The sequence below is a fragment of the Camelus dromedarius genome, chromosome 17 (genome assembly GCF_036321535.1).
Source record: "Camelus dromedarius isolate mCamDro1 chromosome 17, mCamDro1.pat, whole genome shotgun sequence".
NCBI lineage: Eukaryota > Metazoa > Chordata > Mammalia > Artiodactyla > Camelidae > Camelus > Camelus dromedarius.
Window position 1 is genome coordinate 32,257,221 of NC_087452.1, and position 26,012 is coordinate 32,283,232.

At 41.5% G+C, this 26,012-nt stretch overlaps 1 long non-coding RNA gene across 1 annotated transcript in view; it reads right to left on the reverse strand.

The window, feature by feature from the left end:
* LOC116158236 (uncharacterized) overlaps positions 1–25,876 on the reverse strand; it is a 50,186-nt gene extending 24,310 nt beyond the window's left edge. Inside the window, exons 1-2 of the long non-coding RNA XR_004142455.2 lie at positions 24,852–25,876; positions 1,570–1,837 (exon numbers count right to left, since the gene is read on the reverse strand). This is a non-coding gene — a long non-coding RNA (uncharacterized LOC116158236). The remainder of the gene's footprint in view (positions 1–1,569; positions 1,838–24,851) is intronic.
* Between the last annotated feature and the right edge of the window lie 136 nt (positions 25,877–26,012).

The following is a 26,012-nucleotide window of genomic DNA, read 5'->3' on the forward strand; positions in this document are numbered from 1 at the left end:
CGTGCCGTGCCGTGCCGGGAAGGCTGAGTGGGCTGACCAGCATCCCACCCATCACTCCCACACATCCACACACGTTACTGGAGGGCACTGGTTCTGACCGCCACCCCAGCCACCCTCACTGTGCCAGGTGGATGTTGCTCAGTGTAAGGAGGTCTTTGTTCAGCTTTGTTTCTAAAAATCGAGTTTGTTTGAGTCCACCACAAGAGAGTAGTCTGGAAGCAAGCACTTGTTAGGCAGAAGAGCTGGACTGAGTTGAGAAGAAAAGTTGTTTTCTGGGCACTCCCAAGCTGGGCTTCCATATCACCTGTCCAGAACCAAGAACTTAGGAGAGTGTGATTCTGTAGAGGGTGACCACAGATTCTGACGGTGAAAGGGGTGGGAGACAGGGCAGGTAGAGACGGTTCCAGCCACACAGGGAGAGACAAAAGCCCACTCGTGGCCCTGCGACAAAGGAGGATGAGGGGGCACAGCTACTGCTGCAGCCTGCCGCCAGATCCTGCCCTCAGCCCTCCCCAGGTCACCCCGGCAGGCACAGGGGACTCTGAGAACACAACCTGGGGAGGCTGCACAGCTCAGAGGTGAAAAGGGAGGGGCCAAACAAGTGGGCCTGAGGGCTGCCCCCAATGAGCCCTGGATACTCCCCATGGGGCTGGGAAGTAGCCAAGAGTTCCTGCGCCCCCCCAAGATGGGAGAGGCAAGACGTGCCAAAAGGACCAGCCTCCTAAGGAGGCCTGGGACAGAGACAAGAAGCCACAGACTGTGGCAACCTCACCACCTGAGGCCAAAGTAGAGAGCAAGGGCATCACAGAAAGTGGCTTCAGGTCTGTGGGTGGGGGACACAGTAGGGTCATCTATTAGGAGTGGGCTGAAGACAACATGGTTTCCACAAGAGCAAGCAGGACCACCCACAAGACCCAACCCAGGAGGGGAGGCGGGGGTATCGGGGAATGATGATTGGCTATGAGTCGGTAACTGTTGAAGCTGGAGGAGCACTCCTCTAACTCTGGATGTGTTTAAACATTTCCACAATAAAAACATGAAAAAATAACTTCAGTAGAAATAATAGAAGAATAAAAAATAACTTAAATAACTTCCAAACTGTTAGGAATTATATTGGGCTCTTAGGAACAGAAACCTGAAAACCCGTGGCTTAAACAAGTTTGTTTTCTTCTCCCATAAATAAAGCCCAGCAATGGGAAGGCCAAGGGACAGCAGCTGCATGATGTCAAGAGGCCCCATCCTCTCTGTTTCCACGCTGCACCCCTGGGATGGGGCTAGCCCTTTTACTCTAGGATGGCTCCTAGAGCTCCAGCCATCATTCCACATTTCAGGAGAGAGAAGAGAGCCACTTATGCCAGCTGACTTCATTTCTTTTAAAGGCCTTTCCCACAAGGCTCACTCATCCAGCCCCCTCCACTGATATTTCAGTGGCTAGAACTGCTACCAGACCCTCCCTGCTACATATAAGGACACCATGACCAAACTCAGGTGCATCCCAGAAGGCTAGATTCTGCTGTGATACAAACTTCCAAATCTCAATGGCTCAAAAGAAATGTATTTCTCACTCACACAAATCTGCTGGGCTCCAGGCACCTCTCCACGCAGTGTCCCACTGTGTGTTTGCTCAGCCTACCAGGCTGCTCCCACTCCTACCTCACCTCCACGTGGACATGAGCTCCTGTGACTGAACTGGTCGAAGTCTGGGCAGGAAGGTCTGGAGAGAAGAGCACTGGCATTGGAAGAGTCATAGTTCACTTACGCTCCGGTTTTATTGGCTCAACAGCCATGTAGCTGTGTCTAACTTCAAGGAGAAGGAAAACGCCATCTTCCAACGTGCCTGAAAGGAGCGGAAAACAAGAATATTGGTGAACAAGTCAATGTGCGCCACCTCAGCGTTCCATTTACAAGACAGAAGGGAGAGTAAGTAAGTACTGGGAGGCAACCAGCAGCCTATGCCACGCTCCTGAAACGTCAGGGGGAAACATGAAGAAATCTCAATCAATTCAACAGAAATATGAAATGGAAAAAAACAAGTAAGAAAGCAGTGATAGAAAACCCAAAGATGGGAATAAATCTGTATTAAATGGAAATGGGTAAAATTTGTCTGTTGACAGAATCTCACACTAGGTTTTTAAAACTATCCAACCATATGTTGTTTATAATTCCGACATCTAAAATAAAAGAAAGCTGGAGATTAAAACTGAAACAACAGAAAAAGATAAAGCAGAAGAGAACATTTAGCTATTTCAAAATATACGTAATCTCCTCTCTCCTGAGATCTAAGGAAAATGAAAAGAAAGCAATTGACTTCACCAAAAAAGCTCACAATTATTAACAAAGTGAAATAAGGGCCATCAATGAATAAGAGGGACCGCAGCTCGGGAAAGGGGAAAGCAAGAGGAGAGGGCTACCAGGTGAGGCAGGAAGGAGGACACTGAAGGACAAATGCTCGGGGCAAAAGAACGAGGGACTAGGACTCAAATGCAGACATCTGACTCCAGGATCTGGGCTCTTAACCACTCTCCCAACTGCCTCCTCCAGGAGACTTGTGTAAGAAAGCCCTGATAGAATGACAGAATGGAGCGCTTGAAGAAAACACACACACACACCTTTATTTTAAGGATAAAATGAGTATTGAGGGCAATGGGCAGTCCTTGCCACCAGGAAGTTCAGCAAAATGTAAAACAGCTGACGATTCCAGCTAGTATAAAGTATTCCGGAGTACTGAAAGAACAGAAACTTACCCAGCTATCTTTATGATGCTAGCATAGCACTGATATCAAAACCAGACAAGTATTCTGAGGATCAAATATATAACCTGGTGACTATATTTGATAACATTGTATTGTGTAGTTGAAATTTGCTGCAAGTAAATATTCTCACTAGATAGACAGAGACAGATATGTTAATTAACTAGATGGGAAGAATCCTTTCATAATGTATTTATACACCAAATTATCACAATGTACAATTTTGTCAATTACACTTTAATAAAGTTGGTTGGTTTTTTGTTTTTGTCTTTTAATTACGCCTTGTAATTTTTTGCTGAAAGATAGACGTTATATACTGTGTAAAAGGAATTATGGTAAACAGACCCTCAGTGATATAGTGGTAAGGTGTGGAGGGAGGGGAAGCATTCAAAGTTCTGTGATTCTATGTCTTTTGGTGATTCTGTGCCCCTGGACTATCAATTTCACCAGCGCTTCTCCATTTTTTTCCTCCTCGCATGGAACAGATCGACTGGAGGGGACTGGAGTTGTGTATTTCTCTTCCCACATGCGGTAGGCAAAGCCAACTAGACTTGAGTATTTCTCCTCCACCTTGGACTGAGATGTAACACCAGCAGGTTAGGCTCTGGTAATGATTTCTCGTGAGGGCAAGTCTTATTAAGGAGAACAGAATGCTCTTGAATAATTCAAAATGGTTTATTTCCCCTTCCCTTGTCAGAAGTACAAGGGTATCTTTCTCTGATATTCACTGTAAGGATCTGCTTGAGCTCCTGGAGATTAAACTCACAAAATATGAGGGCCCCTCTCGGGCTAGGTCCCCCTGGTGTTCTTCTCTCTCATGCTTGTCCACGCTGAACGTCCAGTAATTCATCGGTTATAGTTCAGCTGTTCCCACCTCACACTGGTTCTCATGGAGGTTTCTGTTCTGGTAAGTTGTGATTCTTTGTGTCTACCTATCTGTATCTCCAATTTGGGGGTAATGGTTTGCCCCGTGACCTCCCTTCTCTGACACATTCAGAAGAGTTGTTGATTTTTTAGTTTGTTCAGTTTTTTACTTGTTAGGATGGAGGGAAGGCTTCTAAAGTCCTTACATGATGGACTGGAAACCATAAATACTATCATTAATTTTCTATTCCAGTTATTGTATTTTCTCACTTCTGTAAATTTTCTTGGTCTTACTTCTAAATTTGATGATTATGTATAATCTCTTATTTCTTCCAAATTTTTATATTTGTCTTTCACTTATTTCAAAATACAGCATAGAGTTACCTTATTTCTTGGCTTGACAGTATTAGTATCTTAAGTCTTTGCAGATCCATTCCTGCTAGTTCTCACTCTCAAGGTGCCTTCTTTCCTTGTGTGTTTACTAGGGTTTTTTAAAAAGTCATCTGCTCATTTTACCTGTGAGAATTACTTAATTCCTGGGATGAATCCAGAAGAGGACTTTGTTGCTTCTCTCAGATGCTTGGGCAGACAATTAGTCCAGGAGGACTGCAAACTAACATCTCAGCTTGTATGTTTTTGGATAAACTATGCAGTGCGAATTTTGGCTGAAAACCTGCAATAGGGAGATCTTTGGTTATAAATCCTCAGGAGCAATTTTTCTTTCTCTGCACAGTACCAAAAATCTACTCAAGAAATGTTCTCTGCCATGTTCAAGGGTTGGGTGATAACAGTATTTGGGGGTCCCAAATATATAAAAGGATCTCCTATTTGACTTCCCACTTTGGGCATGTCTTCTTGTCCCCTGATCCATATAATGCTGTGACAACCTGAGCTCAAATTCATATGGTTTGGTAAATTTCCTCAAGACAAAAAGGCAAGTTTACAACTCCAGTTACATACCTCTCTGAATTCCCATCTTGATTTGGTTGAGTCTCTATTCTTTTCATCTTGCCATACTATCAATGCTTTTAAAATATAGTTTTTAATTTTTGTTCAACATTTAAATTATCCTCAGCATGTAGACTAATCAGGATTCCTAGTCCACTAGATTGCTTAAAACATAATAGCATAATGGACATGACTTTCAAATCCCGTTTCACCAGATCCATAACCGTTTAAAACAGACATCCTGGTCCATAGACCCCGAAGATAGAAATATCCCACAGCATCTATATTCTGTGCCATATATTTCTTACGTCAGTCGGAGCCCATGAAACCTGATCCATTACAAGAAGGATGGCATGGCATGAGAAACCGTTGCCCAACAAGGAAGATCTGGATCAGTCTCTCATGAGCTAGAATTTGTAAATATGGAGCCAGTCTTTGAACAGCATGTGCTAAGGCTTCACATGTCTTAGATTCCATCAGATAGAGGGTAGAACATGAACAATCTGAGAAAACCAAAGGTATGACATAGAGAAGGCCCACAGAGGAGATGAAGACATTAGTTGACAGGAGGAGAAGGTAAAAGAAGCAGAGAAACCCAAAGGAGCCCAAGAGAGCAGGTCCACAAAGTTCTGAGTTCTAGAGAAGCACCCCATTCTGTTCAGGTTTCTGGGATGCTGGTCTTTCTACAATTCCATTACTCTAATCCCCAGGACATATCTACTCTCTTATCGATCCCTGCAATGGTCCCTCATCATGCATGCTACCTTTTGTGACACTCCTCGAAACTAATGCAAACAGTAAAACCTCCTATGACTATTTCATCACAGCCATGATGTAATACCATGGTAGATCCACAGGTGAGCACATAAAAGTCCAGGAGAACTTGGTCAGCAAGGAAGCCCTTGCAGTTTTTGTCCAGCAGCCTGAAGCTGGCTGACTTATATATTATCCTGATAGGATTTTAATTCCTCTGGGAGGTAACAGAAGCACAATCCATGATGTGATTAAACAAGTGAGTGGAAGTCTTGGGTCCTGCTACCATATCAAAGGGACTAATAACCCAAGGTCTTGGGATATGTGCTACATGAACACTGTGACATATCCCCTATGTTGCTTTTTCCTTTTATTCCCAGTTGTGCGGAAGAGGGTTAACATAGCAGGCCTGAGAACGCTATCCTTAGGAAGGCATGTTTGAAAAGTCAGCCATTAGCTCATGTCAAGGAATTTGGATTTTCAGAGGGTTCCCACAATTCCCTAACTGATAAGGTCATTTACTGCATCTGAACTGTTTGTACAAGCAATGTCATTTGTGCTGAATACCTGCTTTCCTTATGAGACCCTGGAATTTTGGTATATGCTATCCAGAGGGTGTCTATATGGCTGAACCCCAATAAAAACCCTGCGCCCCTTGAATCAAGTTACCCTCCCTGGTATACATGTTGTCTCAAGTCATTGCAGGAGGAATTACACACTTCCTGTGTGACTCCCCTTGGAGAGTACTCTTGGAAGCTTGCACGTGGCTTCCTCTAGACTTCACCTACTGTGTTTTTTCCCTTTGCTGATTTTGCCTGTATCATTTTCCTGGAATAAATCTCAGCCACAAGTATGTCTATACGTGGAATCCTATGAGTCCTAGAGAATCACTAAACCTGGAGATGCCCTGGGGGACCACCAACATAGCAGTGTACAAAATCCAGAAAACAAAAAAGCCATTACTTTATTGTACAAATATAAGGACAGAAACTGAGAGGGTGGTGCTAGCAGCCATAAGAGGAGGAAGGAGCAGATACAAGTCATGAAACCCAGATCAAGAGAAGACAGGAAAGGCTTGAGCCCTGTAAAATCTGAGAGAGGACATGTGGCACCAATATCCCTGCTCTCCTAAGTAGCTGGTAACAGGCAGGGATTACAGATGGGCTACAAAAGAAGAGGACTTTGGTGTGGATGCGACTCAGAGATCCTGCATTTCCATCCTGGGCTCCTCTCTGTCTCTGATGGAGGTGAAGCGGACAGATGTTACAACCTGCCCCATGGCACTTGTTACAGAAGACACAACAGTGTGGTGGGTATAAAACCCTTATGTCACAGTTATGATTATGATCTTGTAACTCACCTCTCTCTCCCTTCCTACCAGTGCCAGGACTCTCAGCAACCACATGAGACTTGGCTGTCATCCAGAGCCGTGGCCAGATCTATTCTGGTGGTTTCCACAAGACTGGGAGTATCACATGCCTTCTTAAGTCCTGAGACAGGATAGGAAGCCACAAGGAATAAAACACCTCGTTTTCTACTCATCCTTGTAATAACAACAGAAAAGTGGCCAATGTATTAGAATTGAAGACTCTGAAGACACAATCCAAAGGCACAAGAATAGGTAAGTGTACTTACTTAATAAAACAGAAACAAAAGACACATGGAAGCTCCACAGGGATAAAGAGAATCTTAACTGTTTAAATATGAACCCTTGGGATCCCAGGACAGAGAATTTGGTCTTTTTGTTGGATCCAGAGTCTTCCATATTGAGAGCTCAACACCTCTCTTGCTGCCTCTCATCCTCCCCTTTCCAGACTAGGGGGAGGGATGTTTCTGGATGAGAGATGGAGCATGAATGGTGGGAAGAAGAATCGGCAAAGTGTGAACAGGGAACAGGAGAGAAGGACAAGACTAGGGACTGGAAGGAGCTGTATATGGAAGACCTGGACGAGATATACGTGGTAAGGGAGTAAGAGTAAAGGCCTGAGAATCAAGAGAAGTTGGGAGAAAGATAAGAAAGGTTCAAAGTCTTCTGGGTGAATAGGTGGCAGCGTATAGGAAGCCACGGCACTGGGCTAGGACTGGCAGGGTTAGCCATGGACGTGCTGAGCAAATCAGAGGGCCGCTGCGTGGGTGGAGTCTATGGGGAAGGGACGAGCCCTGAAATTATGAAGGCCGGCAGAAGAGAATTCCAGAAACTCATATGGTGTCCTCCAGATCGAACATGCAAAAAGTAGTACAGGAAGCTCAAACTCAAAGAACAGAGTGGTATGCCCTTAAGGGGAGAGGGGTTACCACTCAGGTATCCTGGCTCCAGTCACTGCTAACTCCCTGAACTTTAAGGAAGGGCTGACTGTTAATAAGAATCCAGGCTGTTCCAGAGACACCCTGAGACTGAGAAGGGTGGCAAGAAATTCTCTCTCTGCCTAGAAAAGAGCACAACAAGAGCAAGGGCATCCATGAAGGTGCAGGCCCAGTGAGGATGTCCCCTGGGGTGCTGGACACTGCTGGATATAGCCCTTAGGGAAACTCAAATCCAAACCATGATGAGACATCACCTCACACCTGTTAGAATGGCTATTACCAAAAACAGAAGGTAACAAATGCTGGCAAAGATTTAAAGAAAAGGTAACCCTTGAGTACTGTTGGTGGGAATGTAAACTGGTGCAGTCACTATGGAAAACATTATGAAGTTTCCTCAAAGAATTAAAAACAGAATTACCATTTGATCTGGAAATCTCATTTCTGGGTATATTGTCTAAAGGAACTGAAGCCAGGATCTCAGAGGTATCTGCACTCTCGTGTTCATTGCAGCGTTATTCACAAGCACCAAGATATGGACATGACCTAGATACCCGACAACAAATGAATGGATAAAGAAAATGTGACCTGTATAAAGAAGATGTGTGCACACGCACATATATATACATTGGAATATTATTCAGTCATAAAAAAAGAGTGGAATCCTGCCATTTACAATAACATGGATGGACCTGGAGGACATGATGCCAAGTGAAATGGGCAAGACACAGAGGGACAAAATACTGCATGATCCCACCTTTATGAAGAATCTAAAATAGTCAAATTCAGAGAACAGAATAATGACTCCCAGGACTAGGAGGAAAGGGAAATGGACAAGTGTCTGAATAAATTCTGGAGGTCTACAGTATAACAGAGTCTATAAGTAACAATACTGTATTGTATACTTAAAATGTGCTAAGAAGGTAGAACTTACGTAAATTGCCCTTACACAAAAGAAGAATTATTTAATTTAATAAATAAGGGAATGGAAGGAATCTTTTAGATCTGATGGATACATTTATGGTCTTGATTTTGGTGATCTTATGGGAGTACATTTATCTCCAAACTCATCAAGTTGTATATATTAAATATGTAAATATTATTATGTATATATTAAATATGTAGCTTTTTGTATGTCAATCATGCCTCAATATAGTGGCTTTTAAACAAATTATTATGAACAACTGTACTCCAACAAAATAGATAACACAGATGAAAGGGTCAAATTCCTAGAAAAAAAATTATGAAGTGACCCAAGAAGAAACAGACAATATGAATAGATATATAACAAAGAGATTAAATCACTAATCAAAAACTTCCCAACAAGAAAAATTTAGGTCAGGTGGCTCTGCTACTGAATTCTAAACAAACATCTGAAGAATGAATGCCAATCCTTTTGGAAAACATAAGAGGAGAAAACGTTTCCTTAATCATTCCATAAGACCAGTATTACCCTCCAATCAAAACCAGACAGGGACATCATGATGACAGAAAACTGCATCTCAGTATCTGTTGTGGGCACAACGGGGCGGGCCGGTAAGGCGGGTTGGTGAGAGTTCATCGGAGGTTAAATATAAGTATAGCGGGAGTGTATTAGGGTACACTGCCTGTCACAGGCGATCGCAGGCCATAGAGGCGAGGGGCGCCCATGGGAGCACCGAGGGCAGGTTGTCGGGGTGGTTTCTAAGGTCAGGTCATAAGGTGCCTGATCTGCTTGTTCACAAGTCTCTGATTGGTTGTAGGTGAGGTAAGAGGTTTAGGGTCACCTTTCAGGCAGTGGGGTTTTACTCTGATAAGGTGGGCTGAAACAAGCCAGCCTGAGCCTTACCCTAGGGCTGTTAGTTTGTTAGAGGAAACATGGGCAGTAAAGAATGTACTTTATCTGTTGAGACATCACAGGCAGACATCTGAGAGCCCAGAAACGGGGGTCATTGGACTTTGAAGGACATCAGTGGGCCCAACAATATCCCTTATGAACATAGATGCAAAAATCCTCAACAGACATTAATAAGGCAGATCCTACAGCATATTAAAAGAACTGCACACCACGACAAAGTAAGACTTACCCCCAGGATTTAAGGTTCAACATGCAAAAATCCATTCAAAGTAATGTAGCACATTAGTAGAACAAAGTGGTAGGGGAGAGGGGAAATCACACGACCCTCTCAATTGATGCATTAAAAGCTTTGGACAAAATCCAACATCATTTCAGGTTTATAAAAACACTCAGAAAGCCAAATGGAAGATCCTCCACATGAAGAGCACTTATGAAAAAATGCCAGCTAACCTCACACTTAAAAGACTGAGAGCAGCCCCCTCAGAGTTAAGAATCTGACAAGGATGCCCACTTTCACTGTTTTTCAACACTGTAGTGAAATTCTAACCAGCAATTAGGCAAGAAAAACAAAATTAAAAGCATCCAAATCAGAAAGCAAAGAGTAAAATTATCTCTGTTTGCAGATGACTTGATCCCACATATAGAACATTCCAAGTAATTTTTTAAAAAACCTATTAAAAAATTTTAAAAAATAATAAAAACTATTAAAGCTAATAAATGAATGCAGCAAAGTTGCAAACATAAGACCAACACACAAAAACTAGCTATGTATTATACGCCAGCAATGAACAATCTTTCTTTTTTTGGCAACAGTCTTTAAAGAAAATTGAGAAAACAATTCCATAATTCACAATAGTATCAAAAAGAATAATACATCTTGTACCAAAGGCAACTTCATGTGCCTGAGGCGCAGGGAGGCCAAACAATACTGAAATGTTGTAGTCTGCAGCAAAGAAGGGTTTATTGCAGGGCAGAGGAAGGAGAACCAGTAGCTATTGCTCAAAAACCCCCAAACTCCCTGAAGGATTTCAGCAAAGCATTTTTAAAGACCAGGTGGGGGGGGGGGGCAGCCTTGGGCATGTGATCAGCTGTGCACAAGTCTCTGATTGGTTGATGGTGATCAGCTCTTAGGCACCAGAAGGGCTGGGGGTTACACGCTCATGATGACCAATCAAGTAGTTAATTTCTCCCATTTGGTGGTGGTTATTAGCATCTGAAAAACTCAGGAAATATACATCAGATACTATTATCTGAGTACTTCAGAGAGGAGCTACAGCAGAGGATATGGGGGAGGGGTCTGACCTGGGAAGGCCTCATAGGGTCCTGCTCCACTACAGTTTCTCCCCTTTTCCTTGATACGCCACACTCTTGAGAACAGGTGTTGGACAAGAAGGAGGATAATGTTTTGGATAGAAAGGTTAATCATAAACTTGGCAGAGGAACTCGGTTTTAATTTCCAATCCTGTTTCATCTTTCCCCAAATCTTTCAGGGAAGAGGGCAATAAACTTCCTGGAAGTTTATTGGAAAATTCCTGCTGAAATGGGTGTAGTCCCACCTCGGTTTGGGGAATGGACCACAGCTACTCCATTTAGACTTTCAAATGCATTCCCCTCTTCAAGGCCAAAGCAGATGTACAATGCATGTCCAGAAGGCCAGAAAACAGGCTGCTTTGGTCAGTAAAGTTTAAGTTAAACCATGTAGAAGCCAGAATGATTTCCCATACTTCAATACATGGTTCTTCCATCATTTTGCATCATTCTGATTGCAAATCTTTCAATAGAAAGCTGATGATCAGAATATCTATTCCTTAATGCTGGAGTGGTGGCTCTTGCCCCAGGTTTGAGGCAGGAGGGAAGGGGTCAGGGCACAGCCACTTAAGGAATGACAGCAATTTAACACCAAAATGGTGGAAGATTCAACTCCCAGTTGGCCTTGAGGATTAAGAGGTTTGACTTCTAGTAGACCTTGAGCTTCATTATATGCTCATTGTAACAGTGATAAATAACATGCCCGCAGGCGCCATGACAGCCCCAAAGCTAACCGCAAACTGCCAAAGAATGGGTGGTGGCCCGATCCCTGGGAATCCCAGCCCCTTCCCCAGGGCAGTTGGAATGATCCCACCAGTACCTTTGTGAAACTACTGAGTCATAAAAACAGGCAACACCAAGCCCAGTGGCCCTTTTTTTGCTCCCTTCTCTTTGGAGGTGGCCCGCACTCTGTCTGTGGAGTGTGTACCGACTTTTACTTTAACCTGAGCACCTAATTCCCGCACCTCTTGCCTCACTCTCTATGCAGTATGTATCTCTCTAAATAAATCTACCGTTACTCAACGGTGGCTCGCACTTGAATTCTTTCCTGCGCGAGGTCAAGGACCCACACTTGGCGGGGCACGTCCCAGGGGTTCAACTGAGACCTGGGACACGGTCCTCCTCACGCCCCCCATCTGTTTTCCCACATCAGGTTCAGATCATGTCCCTGGTGCTAGGCCTCCTTTGTATTTGCCTAGTTATCCACACTGGGGGGAAACTCATCAGACATGGAGAACAGGCTCAGAGGTATATTAATGGGGAAACCCTTTATAGGCCATACATTTTATCACTTACAGCCAATTGTTACACAAGCATTGTACATATGCTTTTTTGTTTGTTTTTTTAAAGTATAGTTGATTTACAATGTTGTGTTAGTTTCTGGTGTATAGCATAGTGACTCAGTTATACATACATGTTCTTTTCAATATTCTTGTTCATTATAGGTTATTATAAGCTATTGAATATAGTTCCTTGTGCTATACAATAGGTCCTTATTGTTTGCCTATTTTGTATATAGAAGTTTGTATCTGTTAATCCCAAACTCCTAATTTATCCCTCCCTCCACCCCAATTCTGCTTTGGGAACCGTAAATTTCTTTTCTATGTCTGTGAGTCTGTTTCTGTCTTATAAATGAGTTCATTTGTTTCATTTTTTTTAAATTCCACATATAAGTGATAATTGTGTTTCTCTGCCTGACTTCTCTTAGTATGATATCTCTAGATCCAACCATGTTGCTGCAAATGGCACTATTTCATTCTTTATGACTCAATAGTATTCTATTGTACATGTGCTTTTAGCAATAGACTTAAAGCGAGTATTGTTATACATCTTGACTAGTTATACTCTGTGACAACTCCATTAGAGAATTCTCTTTCTATCCTAAACATTGGGGGCAACAGTGTGGTTACAAGTAAAACAGTAACCTTCAATATTGATAGGGAGACAGACATTTGGTAAACAGTTTAATTTAAAAATGAGGATTAAAAGCCAGCAATATTTCAGACAAAACCAAAAAATTACAACCATATTCATCAGTCCACTCAATCCCATGCAACCAATTCTCCTTACCAACAGCTTCATAAAATCAGAGTTTTCATTAGACTTTTTAAATATCCTACCCAGCTCAGTGGCATGATTTAAAGGAAACCTGCACTTGTCAAAATGCACCCCTCTACTAATCCTCCTCAAGACAAAGCAGTCCTGCTAAGCATCAGTTTAAGTGTCTGAATGACAAAAGCCCCAAAAAGGCAAGGGAAAAGATCTCATTAACAATATTTTTGACAAAGAAGCTTAATCAAGTTACTGTGACATACAACATTCCAAGATAACAACCAGAATCACAACTGATAGCGTTGTACCAGGAAATATCCAAATTTCAGAAACTCTGCAGTTCCTAGAATGTTCACACTAATAACATCCATCCATACCATACAATCAGAGGCGGCTTATCACTCATTTGACAATACTTCCTGTACAATCCAACAATAATAGATATACATCATTCCCTCACATTGACATGCCTCACTTTCAGCAAAACCAGGGAGACATAACAGGATTTGGACTCAGGTACTGAGATACACGCCACACATACACCCCTAAGATAAAAGCCGATCATTTTCCAGGGAGCGGGTATAGCTCAGTGGTACAGCCCATGCCTAGCATGCACGAGGTCCTGGGTTCACTCCCTAGTACTTCCGTTAAAAAAATAAATAAATAAAACCTTATTATCTTCCCCCACAAATAAGTAAGTCTTTCCCACCTTTATGTTTCTGATTTCTAAAGATAAGATTCTGGTTTGAAAAAAAAAAAAAAAGCCAACCATTTTCTTCCATTTATAGGAGCAAAGCTAAAGATCTCCCAGTTTTGCAAAAATACCCCAGGGAACTATAAGATGGAACAGAGCTCTGAATACCCATAAGAATTATTCATAGTTGGTGTTGTCAAATATTCAAGGAAACAACAGGAAACAGCAATTCAAAACAGTATCTCAGAATCACAGTTCCCTAGCCCCAGAAAGGGAGCTTCCCAACCAATTCCTCATCAGTCCAAAAGGGGCGAACCCCAGCCAGTGCCCTCTGAGATGAGGCTGAAAGACCAAGCTAGAAAGGGACAATCCCAACCAACACACTAGGGAGGGATACCCTAGTGTCGTCCATCACACGCAAGCCCATTGCCCACCAAAGACGTCTCAAACTGCCAATGCAAAGTACTGATACACACACACAAACAAAAAAACATGGCCCCACAAAAAAGGACCAGACAAGGTGTAGCCCCAAAATTCCACTCCATTCCCAGATGGAGGCTTCCAGAGTGAGCCAGCACTTGAAAGAGAACAGACCCAGACTGTGGAGAGAATTCCCACCCTGCACAGGCTGGAGTGACTCACCCCCAAGCGACACTGAATGCGGACCTCAGCTCTGAACGTTTCTGGGCTCCAAACAACCTCATGCCGTGGGGCAGCGGCTGGTGCCGGTCAGGTGCCCGGTTCCCTGGAGCAAAGTGAGGTCCGGCAGCTGCTGGGGACCCAGGGAAGGGCTGCCCCAGGTAGGGCTGACCCATCATGGGACAGACTCCTGGCTGGCTTGGCCAAAATTGTTACTGAACACAAGTTCGTGTGCTCCACACGCAGGGAGACCAAACAAACTGAAACGTGGGCGTTTGGAGGAGAGACAGGCTTACTGCAGGCCGAGCCAGGAGAAAAAGTGGCTCAAACCCAAACTCCACCCCCCGCCCACGCCCCCAAACTCCCTGAATGGTTTCAGCGGAGCATGTCTAAAGGCTAGCTGAGGGAGGGGCAGCTCAGGGTTTGTGATCAGCTGTGCACAATTCTCTAATTGATGGTGATCAGGAAGGCACTGGAAGGTCTGGGGGCTACTTGCCCATAATCATCAAGTTGTTAACTTCTTCCATGTGGTGGTGGTTTTTAGGAGCTGAAAAACTCAGGAAATATGCATCAGATACTATTATCTGGGTACTTCACAGAGGAGCTGCAGCAGAGAATATGGGGGAGGGGTCTGTCCCAGGAAGGCCCCATTAAGTCCTGCCTGGTTACAGATCTAGGAATCAATTTACTCAAGGACTCGAAAGACTTGTACATGGAAACTACAAAGCATTGCTGAAAGAAATTATAAAAGATGCAAATGAGAAAACATCTTGTGTTCATGGATTTGAGGACTTAATTTTTGTTAGGATGGCAATACAGTCGGCCCTCTCTATCCACAGCTTCCACATCCATGGATATGGAGGTGGACTATATACTTTGCCACTTTACAAGGGACTTGAGCACCTGCGGATTTTGGTATCTAGGGGAGGTCTTGCAACCAATCCCCCGCAGATACCAAGGGATGACTGTACTCTTCAAGGTGGTCTATGAATCCAACGCAATTCCTATCAAAATTCCAACAGTCTTATTTACAGAAAGGAAAAACCAGATCTTCAAATTCTTATGAAACTTCAATGAATCCTGAAGCGCCAAAACAATCTAAAAAAAAAGAACAAATTTGGAGGGCTCACGGTTTCTGGTTTCAAAACTTACTATAAAACTACAGTAATAAAAACAATGTGATACTGACATAAGGATAGACATAGTGCTGGGACACCTGGATATTCATATGCAAAAAATTAACTGGGACTTCTACCACCATATATAAAAATTAAAATGGTTCAACGACCTAAATATAAAAGCTAAAGCCATAAAATTCTTATAAGAAGACAAAGGGGTAAATCTTTATGAGCTTGGATTTGGCAATGGATTCTTAGATATGACACCAAAAGCATGAGCAACAAAAGCAAAAATAGATAAATTATTCGTTAAAATTAAAAACTTTTCTTGACAAAGGACATTGTCAAGAAAGCAAAAAGACAACTTACAAAATAGGAGAAAATATTTGCAAAGCATATAACTGATAAGGGTCTAGTATCCAGAATATATAAAAGACTTTTACAACTCAACAACAAAAATGCAAACAAGCCAATTTAAAAATGGGCAAAGGACTTGAACAGACATTTTTCCAAAGAAATTATGCAAATGGCCAACAAGCACATGACAAGATGGTCAATACCATTAGTCATGAGAGAAATGCAAATCAAAACTACAATGATGGGGAATATAGCCAATATTTTATAACTATAAATGGAGTATAACCTTTAAAAATTGTGAATTACTGTATTGTACACCTGTAACACATAATATTGTACAACTACACTTCAATTTAAAAAACATGCTATTGTAAAATAAATACATTAATAAATAAAAAATAAAAATTAGTAAAAATAAAACATTAATTAGGTAAGAGCCATACCTGGTGATATAGAAGGATTTCCTATAAAGTAAGCAAGTGCAGAAAAGAAAGAAAACTACAATGACATATACCACTTCACACCCATTAGGATGACTATTAAAAAAAATAGAAAACAAGTATTGGATAAGAATGTGAAGGAATCTGAACTCTCATATGTTGCTGATGGGAATGTAAAAATGACTCAGCTGTGGATCCTCAAAATGTTAAACAGAGAATTCCATATGATCCTCTTTTTAAACCCCAGGCATAAACACCATGGGAATTGAGAACAGGTACTCAAATAAATACTGGTACATGAACATTTACACCAACACTATTTACAATAAACAAAAGGTGGAAACAACTCAAATGTTCATCAGTGGATAAATGAATAAGCAAAATGTGGCATATATGGACAATGGAATATCATTCAGCCATGAAGAAGAATGAAGTATTTATTAATGCAACATGGATAAACATAAAAAATATCACGCTAAGTGTAAGAAGCCAGACACACAAAGTCACATATCGCATGGTTCCATTTGTATGCAATATCTAGGATAGGTAAATAAATACAGACAGAAAGTAGATTGGTGGTTTCGCCAAGGGCCAGAGAAGGGAGGAATGGGGAGTAACTGTTTAATGGGAACAGGGGTTTTTTTGGAGGTGATGAAAATGCTTCAGAACTAGGTAAAGGTGTAAGTTGAGCAACACTGTGAATTTACTAAATGCCACTGAATTGTTCACCTTAAAATTAGTTAGTTCACGTTCTCTTAATCTTACCTCGTTAAAAAAAAAAGTGTATACCAAAAAAAACAGGAGAAAATTTTCACAAACCTTGAGCAAGCACAGAATTCCTAGACAGGACATAAAAATCACTAACCATTTTTTAAAAACTGACAAACTGTACTTCAGCCAAATTTAAGTCTTTGCTCATTAACAGAGCAAGATAATTAAAAGCAAAGCTACAGGGTAGGAGAAAGATTCAAAATGCATTTATCTGATAAAGGACTCACCTAGATATATAAAGAACTCCTCCAAATCAATATTAAAAGATAAATAACCCAACAAGACCGAGCAAAAGGCTTGAACAAATACCTCAGAAAAGAAGATACATGAATAGCCAAGGAGTACATGAGGAGATGTTTAGAATAATTAGTCACCAGAGAAATACAAATTAAAACCACAGTAAGATACCACTACATATCCACTAGAGTTAAAAGGACTGACAGGAGGCAAGAAGGAGGTGAGTATCTGGAACTCTCATACATTGCTGTAAAATGATACAATTACTTGAGTAAAATATTTGGCAATTTCTAATAAAGATAAAAAAAAATGCTGACCCTATGACTCAGCTGTTCCACTCTTAGGTATTTACCAGAGACAAGTGAAAACCTATGTCTACAAAAAAAAAAAAAATGCCCAGAGGTGTTCACAGTATATATATTTATAAAAGCTTCAAAAGTTGGAAATAGTCCAAAATATATATCAACAGGAGAATGGATGGCTAAATTATGACATGTTTGTACAATGAAATACTACTCAGCAATAAAAAGGAATAAAGATCTGATTCTCACAGCAACACGAACAACATGATGGTAAACAAATTGAGAGAAAAAATTCAGACACAAGATTCCATTTACATAAAGGTATGATTCCATTTATATAAAGTTCCAGAACAGGCAAAAACTAGTCTATGATGATCAAAATCAAAACAACGGTTGTCTCTGGGAGGAGGTGGTAGTTACTGGAAAGGGGCCTAAGGGAATTCTCAAAAGAAACGGGAAATGTAGATTTTGGGTGATGTTTGCATGGGCGTACATGTATGTCAAAATTCACGGATTTGTACCCTTAAGAATCTACTCATTTTATATATGTGAAATACTTAATATTTGTTTTAAAATCAGACAGGCATCAGACTTCTCTACCAGCAACACTCAAAGCTAGAAGACAATAGAGAAATGTCTACCGAGTTCTGAAGGAGAGAGTGTGGACCATGAAGAAGGTGATCAAAAGGTACAAACTTCCAGTTACAAGGTAAGTAAGTATGAGGGCTGTAAGGTACAATACGACTATCGTTGACACGGCCATGTGACCTGTACGACAGTTGTTAAGAGTAGATCCTAATAGTTCTCATCACAAGGAAAATGTTTTTTCTTTTTTCTTTTTATTGTGTCTATATGAGATGATGGATGTGAACTAAACTTATTTCAGTAAACATTTCACAATATATGTTAAGTCAAACCATTATGCTGTATACCTTAAACTTATACAGTGATGTATGTCAATTATATCTCAATGAAACTGGAGAAAAAATAACTTTTTAAAAGTTCTAGAAGAGGAACCTGTTCACAGGCATAGAGAGCAAACTTACGGTTACTGAGGGGAAGAGGGTGGGAAGGGATAAATTGGGAGCTTGAGATTTCCAGATACTAAGTACTATATATAAAATAGATAAACAACAAGTTCATACTGTAGAGCACAGGGAACTATATTCAATATCTTGTAGTAACTGTAATGAAGAAGAATATGAACATGAATATATTTATGTATGTGTATGACATTATGCTGTACACCAGACATTGACACAACATTGTAAACTGATTATACTTCAATATAAAGAATGCAAATTTAAAAAAAGAGGAGCCTGTTGTTTCACAAATTGGCCCGTACACAAAGGGCAAGGAGAAAAGAAAGAGGCAGCTCACTCCAGATTAGCAGGTGGCAGGTTTAATAAACAAGGGAATTTACTTGCCAGGCTTGTCTTGGGCAGCCAGACAAGATTTCTGCACCCACCCACCAGAATCTTTAAGTTTATATAGAGGCCTTAATGGGGTTCAGTCATGTATTCCAACCAGATGTTCTCAACAAGACATCCACTCGCAGCCTACACTGTCAAGGCTGCCCTTGAAACAGCTCCCACGGTGGGAATGGCAGGCAGAGCATACACTCCAAGGACAGGGACGGGGTGAGGAGCCTCTGACTGCCTGAGTCCAGCTCGGGGGTCAACTAGCAACACACTGCCTGGATGACCTCCCAAAAAGCCTAAGGAGACATGACAACTAAATATAATGTGGTGTCCTGGATGGGGTCCTGGGAGAGAAAAAGGATAGTAGGCAAAAACCAGGAAATCTGATTAAACTATGGATTTTAGTTAATAATAATGTGTGAATATCTGTCCATTAATTGTAACAGGTGTACTATTTGCTACTAATTTACTAATGTAAATTGTTAGTAGTAGAGAAATCTGGGTGTGGGGCATGGGGGAACCCTCTGTACTATCATCACAATTTTTTTATAAACCAAAAAACATTATTATATTAAAATAATAATAAAAATAATACAAAATTAAAAAAAATTTTAAGTGTGGACCCCAAAATATTAAAACCAGTCAATCTTTTATTCAAATAAAAAGTCAGGAGGTAAATATTCCCATCACTAATCTGGGTGATGATTGTAAGATATGTTCACTTTGTGAAAAAATTTATTGAGATTTATCTCTATGAATTGTGTGCATTTTTCAGTAAGAATTTGTTTCATATCCATAAAATGGGTATATTAATAAAATGTACCTAATATAGCTATTGGATATTGAAAAAGCTATGTACAATATATACAATAACATGTATATACAATGATAGATTCTAGAACACAGTAAATACTCGATAAATGTTGTACATTGTTTTAATTAAAAGAAAAGAATACCCTTGATTTATATTTTAAAAACTCTGGAAGGGGAGGAAAAATAGAATGGGGGTGTATCTGAAAAAATGCTAGGCAGAAGTTAATAATTCTAAAGGTAGTTAATGGGCTCATGAGGGTATTCTACTTTTTTATATATAAATATTTTCTCATAATAAAAAGGGGAAGTAATCATTAGAAACAAGCGTTCTTTTTATGAAGAAGAAATTATTAAAATTTGGCAAAGTAAACTAACAAAACCTAGTCTTTGAAATCTTTCATGGGGGGAGTGGCCAAGATGGCAGAGTAGGAGGACCCTGAGCTCACGCAGGCACACCAAAATTACAACTATTTACAGAGCAACCACTGATGAACAAAACCAGATGACTAGCAGAAAAGATCTACAACTAAAGACATAAACAAGGAACCACAATGAGATGGGAAGGGGGGCAGAGATCTGGTATCGTCAAGACCTACACCCCCAGGAGGGTAATCCACAAGGGGGAGGACAATTGTAACTGCAGAGGTTCTGCCCAAGGAGGGAGTGACCCGATCCCCTCACTGGGCTCCCCAGCCCAGGAGTCTCTTGCATTTCTGTATACTTACAATGAATTAGCCATCTGTATGTCTTCATTGGAGAAATGTCTGTTTAGGTCTCCTGCCCATATTTTTGATTGGGTTGTTTTTTGTTGTTATTGAGCTATATGAGTGGTTTGTATATTCTGGAAGTTAAGCCCTTGTCAGTTGCATCATTTGCAGATATTTTCTTCTATTCTGAAGGTTGTCTTTTCATTTTGTTTATGGTTTCCTTTGCTGTGCAAAAGCTTATAAGTTTAATTAGGTTCTATTTGTTGTTGTTGTTTTATTTCTATTGCCTTGGTAGACTGACTTGGAAAACATTGCTACAGTTTATGTCAGAGAATGTTTTGCCTGTGTTCTCTTCTAGGAGATATATGGTGGCCAATAGGTACGTGAAAAGGTACTAAATATTGCTAATTATCAGAGAAATGCAAATCAAAACTGCAATGAGGTATGATCTCGCACTGATCAGAATGCCCATCATTAAAAAATCCACAAAAGATAATGCTGGAGAGGGTGTCAAGAAAAGAGAACCCTCCTATACTGTTGGTAGGAATGTAATTTGGTGCAGCCACTATGGAAAACAGTATGGAGAATCCTTTAAAAACTAAAAATAGCCTTACCATGGGATCCAGCAATCCCATTCCTGGGCATATATCTGAAGGGAACTCTAATTCAAAAAGATATATGCACCCCAATGTTCACAGCAGCACTGTTTACAGTAGCCAAGACATGGAGACAACCTAAATGTCCATCAACAGATGACTGGATAAAGATGTTGTGGTATATTTATACAATGGAATACTACTCAGCCAGGAAAAATGAAACAATGCCATTTGAAGCAACATGGATGGACCTAAAGATTATCATACTAAGTGAATTAAATTAGAGAAAGACAGACATCACATGATATCACTTATATGTGGATTCTAAAAAAATGACACAAATGAATGTATTTACAAAACAGAAACAGACTTACAGACATAGAAAACAAACTTATGGTTACCGCGGGGGAAGGAGTAGGAAAGGATAAATTAGGAGTTTGGGATTAGCAGATACAAACTACTAGATACAAAACAGATAAACAAGGACCTACTGTGTAGCACAGGGAACTATATTCAATAGCTTGGCATAACCTATAATGAAAAAGAATATGAAAACGAATATATATAACTGAATCACTATGCTATGCACCAGAAACTAACACAACATTGTAAATCAACCATACTTCAATTAAAAACAAAGAGGTAAAAACTTCCAGTTGCAAAATAAATGAGTCAGTTGTATGAAATGTACAGTGTGGGGAATACAGTCAATAACTATGCAATATCTTTATACGGTGACATATCATAACTAGACTTATCATGGTGATCATTTTGAAATGTGTAGTAATACCAAAACACTGTGTTGTGTAACAGGAACTAACATAGTGTTGGAGGTCAATTATACTTCAAAAACAAATGAACTCATAGAAAAAGAGATCAGATTTGTGGTAACCAGAGGCAGAGGGTCCAGGGGAGAGGGAATTGGATAAAGGCTGTCAAAAGGTACAAACTTAAGTACTAGGGATATAATGTACAACATGATAAATATGATTAATACTGCTGTATGTTATATATGAAAGTTAAGAGAATAAATCCTGGGTTCTCATCACAAGAAAAAATGTTTCTATTTCTTTTTGTATCTATATGAGATGATGTATGTTCACTAAACTTATTGTGATAATTTATGATGTATGTAAGTCAAATCATTATGCAGTACACCTTAAAGTTATACAGGGATGTATGTTAATTATATCTCAATAAAACTGGAGGAAAATATCTAATCTTTATAATAACATACAAAGAGAGGGAAAGGGCATCGCCAAATATTAAAAGAACTCAGAATATGGGAACCACAAGTCTTTCAGGGAAAATAAAAACTAGTTAATAAAATTCCATCAGTTAAAAGTAAATAAAAACTTAAAACTCAGGAATGAAAAAACTGACATAAATGGACTGGTGGTGACCTGTGCATACATTAGATATAGAATGAGTATTAAGTAACTAAGTAAATTATTGTTACAAAACAGAATTTAAACTTGATGAAATTAGACGGTGTAAAACTACTCATTGATTCTCTAATTCATATTTTAATGCATGTCAAAATACTAATGAGAAATGTTCTCAATTTCTCAGCAAGGAATTAATCAATCACTACGGCCTACCATAAAAATGTGATTAATAAATTTTTTTAAATCGTGATGCTATAAGACTACCAGGGTGAGTTTCAGATTTTGTGAATCAAACTCATGAAACACAAGAGGCTGTTCCAGCATCAAGTTGATCTCACTTGCAGAAAGGATTCAGAACAAGGAGCCCCATATCCCAGGAGCCTCAGAGACAAAGATGCAGGCTCTCAGGCCAGCATCCCTGAGGGATGGAAACTGACGTGAGTTCAGACCACATCAGCACAGAGAAGCTGCGGTGCCTGGGCTCCCTCTGCTGAAATACCTCGCCAGCCACCTAGCACCTATGGCTGTCTGCCTCGCTCCCAGCTCCCATCATTGTGCTGGTAGCGCATCAGCGACAGGTCAGACAGTCAGCAACCCCAGGAGCAGGTGCAGTGCACTTCAGGAAGGGCGAGCACCAGCACACTCACTCCACTCCCGTTCATGCTGTGAGAAGGCTGCCCACGAGTCAGACTCTCCTCCAATTCCCTAAGACCAAAGAATGTTTACCTCTAAATGTCACTGTGTCTTTTCTTAAACTTAAGAGGGTTTTTTTTCTTTTTCTGGGGGTGGGGTGGGGTGGTTGAAATATCTTTAATGGAGAAGAAATGTATGTGACGTTCAAGAGTTTCTCCAGTTTCACATCAGATTCATTTTCTTCAATTGGCATCAAGTAAAATTAAATCTTCACTAAAAAAAAAATAAACATATGGCATGATCTCATTTTTATGAAAGTATTTCTATCTCTCGTTCTATCTGTAAAAAAGCACAGAACTATGTCTAGGATGCTGTACCAGAAACGGTAAAGATGGTTATATTTGAATGATGAAACTTTAGGTAATGCTTTTTCTTTTCGTACTTTTCTGCTTAAACTGTTTATGGGGAGCAGATATTATTTTCACAGAAAGAATACAGTAATTTAAAAAAAAAGAAAAGAAAATCTAACACTTTGGCCAGAGTCCTCAGGGTTTAAAGCTTCCATGTTTTACTTCCTCTTGCTCCTCCTCCCCGCTCCCCCCACCCCAAGTCTCCTCCATTTCCCTCCTCCCTCCCTTTTCACTTCCCTTTAGCCCCCTCCCTTTCTCCACCCCCTGCTTTCCCTAGTTCTAGCCCCTCTACTCCAGACTGAGAACCCTATCTTTCCTGCAGATGCCCTGCTGGTCCATGGGTGTGGGAAGGATAGGCTCCTTTCCTTTTTCTGCAGGCGGTTGGGATAAGCACCTTTCTCAGTGGTTTTGAGACCCTCAGTGACCTCCCCTATAACCGAGCAGGACCCTGGGGGGACTTCCAGGGTCAGACCCCTCCCCCATATCCTCTGCTGCAGCTCCTCTCTGAAGCACCCAGATTATAGTATCTCATGTATATTTCCTGAATTTTTCAGATGCTTAAAACCACCACCAAAGGGAAGAAATTAACTATTTGATGATCAAGGGCGCATTGCCCCCAGACCTTCTGGCGCATGGGGGTTGATGGTGTTAACCTCCCTGTTACCTCTACATCAACCATCAGAGAACTGTGTGCACTAGCTGATCACGTACCCTGTGACCCCCTCTCCCTTACCTGGCCCTTAAATATGTTTTGCTGAAATCCTTCAGGGAGTTTGGGGTTTTTTTTGGCATGAGCCACCCTGTCCTTCTCACTCAGCCCTGCAATAAATCTTTCTCTGCTCCAAACTTCCATGTTTCAGTTTGGCCTCATGGTGCAGCAGCACACGAACTTGCCTTTGGTAACACCCCTCCTTTGCCCGCTACTTACCATGACCCCCCACAGCAGGAGAGGAGGTGAGAGCCACCAGGGCTGTAAGAGGGACGGAGAGAGAGCTCTGGCATGAAAGGTGCAAGGCTCCCCACATAATTCTGCCATGTGGAAGCGCTTGAGTCTTCTTCCTGGCTCTGTGTCAGCCCCTTAGCTCCATTTTTTGCTCCCCCTCCCTTCCCCCTTCTCATCTCCTCCCCCCATCTCCTCCTATACTTTTGCTCAGTATATCACCAACTTCTTGGGTTGCGATATTCTATCAATGCTCCGCCTCTGCAGAGGGCTTACTGGCCCCTACACTGAGCCTAGACTGGAGGAGCAGTGAGCAGAGTGGCCTGAACCACCCTCACCCAAGCTGTGGGGAGCCACAGTTGAGTGGGAGACCCGGGTGCACCCAGAGAGGATACCTGTTGTTTGCACATGACCCATTCCAGAGACAGGTGAAAATATGAAAAGCTGACGGACGTATGGGGGGAGGGGCGGTCTTGGAACAAAGCCACAGGGAGAAACAGCCAAGCTCCAGGGTAAATCAGGCTACCCAAACAAAGCAAACTGATGATCATACTCAAGGAGAGTCAACTTACCCAGATAGGCGGCTCTAGGATGGGAGAGAACCGCCAATACTTGGTATCTCAGCTGTCAGTCCTCAGAAAGGTCAGGCCTCTTCTTTGAGGGTTCCAAGTCTCACAGGAGCAGGGCCATTCCAGTAGGGACACCTAAGCCCCTACTCTTTCAGGGGTTTGTGGACATGGACGTGGCATTGGAGAGAAGAGCAAAGACTTAAATCCAGACGGACCGCTCAGGACCGGCAGGAGGACTGCAGGCAGAGAGAGTTTGGTAACAAGGTATGACAAAGACTAACAGCTGAGGAGCGAAGGCCAAGAGATTTCTCCAGATTCTCCGCCTACAACCCTGTGCGGAAGTGGGTCGGACAGAAACAAAGGAAAGAGAGAAAGAGCTCAAAGGCAGAGTCAGGTTTATTTTTGGAAGCGTGCAGAGGGGTCTCGAGTTATATTGGAGCCTGTGCTCCACATACACGCTTTTAGAGAAACCTACTGTGACTGCCTCCAGGCGCTAGTCTGTACAGCCTTGGTTATTTATCCCCTTGGGTAGGAGCTTATTGGTGAATTCTTATGCAAATGAGGGGTACTGAGAGGTAAGTTTTGATTGGTGGGTTTACTGAACGTGAAAGGGGCGTGCCTGAAAGATAGAGGGGCAGGGAAGGACGTTCCCGTCTGTAGTTTTCACTCAGGTCTGGGGAGGAGGAAGTTATGCACGTAAGGTATGCTGATGGATAAGTGCTGATTGGTGGGTTTTGCAGAAGGCGGAAGTTATTACTTGAGGTTGGCTCAGCTTGTCCTGAAATAGCAGCGGACTGGCGAAAGGAGTGGCAGACGGGCGAAACGCAGGTTGGTGGTGTCTATCGGAGGGGACGCCGAAGGAGGGAGGAGGGGCCCAGGGAAGGAAAGGGGTGTGGCCCCACAGAGGCCTGACCCTTAGGAATTCTTCACTGACCTCCAGCCCTCCTCCCCTACCCCCAGGCCTCTGGGCCCTTCCCCCTGGATGGGTGGCAGGGACAGAGATTCTTCACTGTAATACCCTTCGTACCTTTTTGGCTGTGAACCAAATAAAAATGTTAATGACTACCTTTTAAAAAGTATTATTCCATTTTAAGGAAAATATACTTGAGCCATGCAAAGGAGGTTTGCTTTTCGGTTGCAAGGGGATCAGAGTCCTGTCTTGGC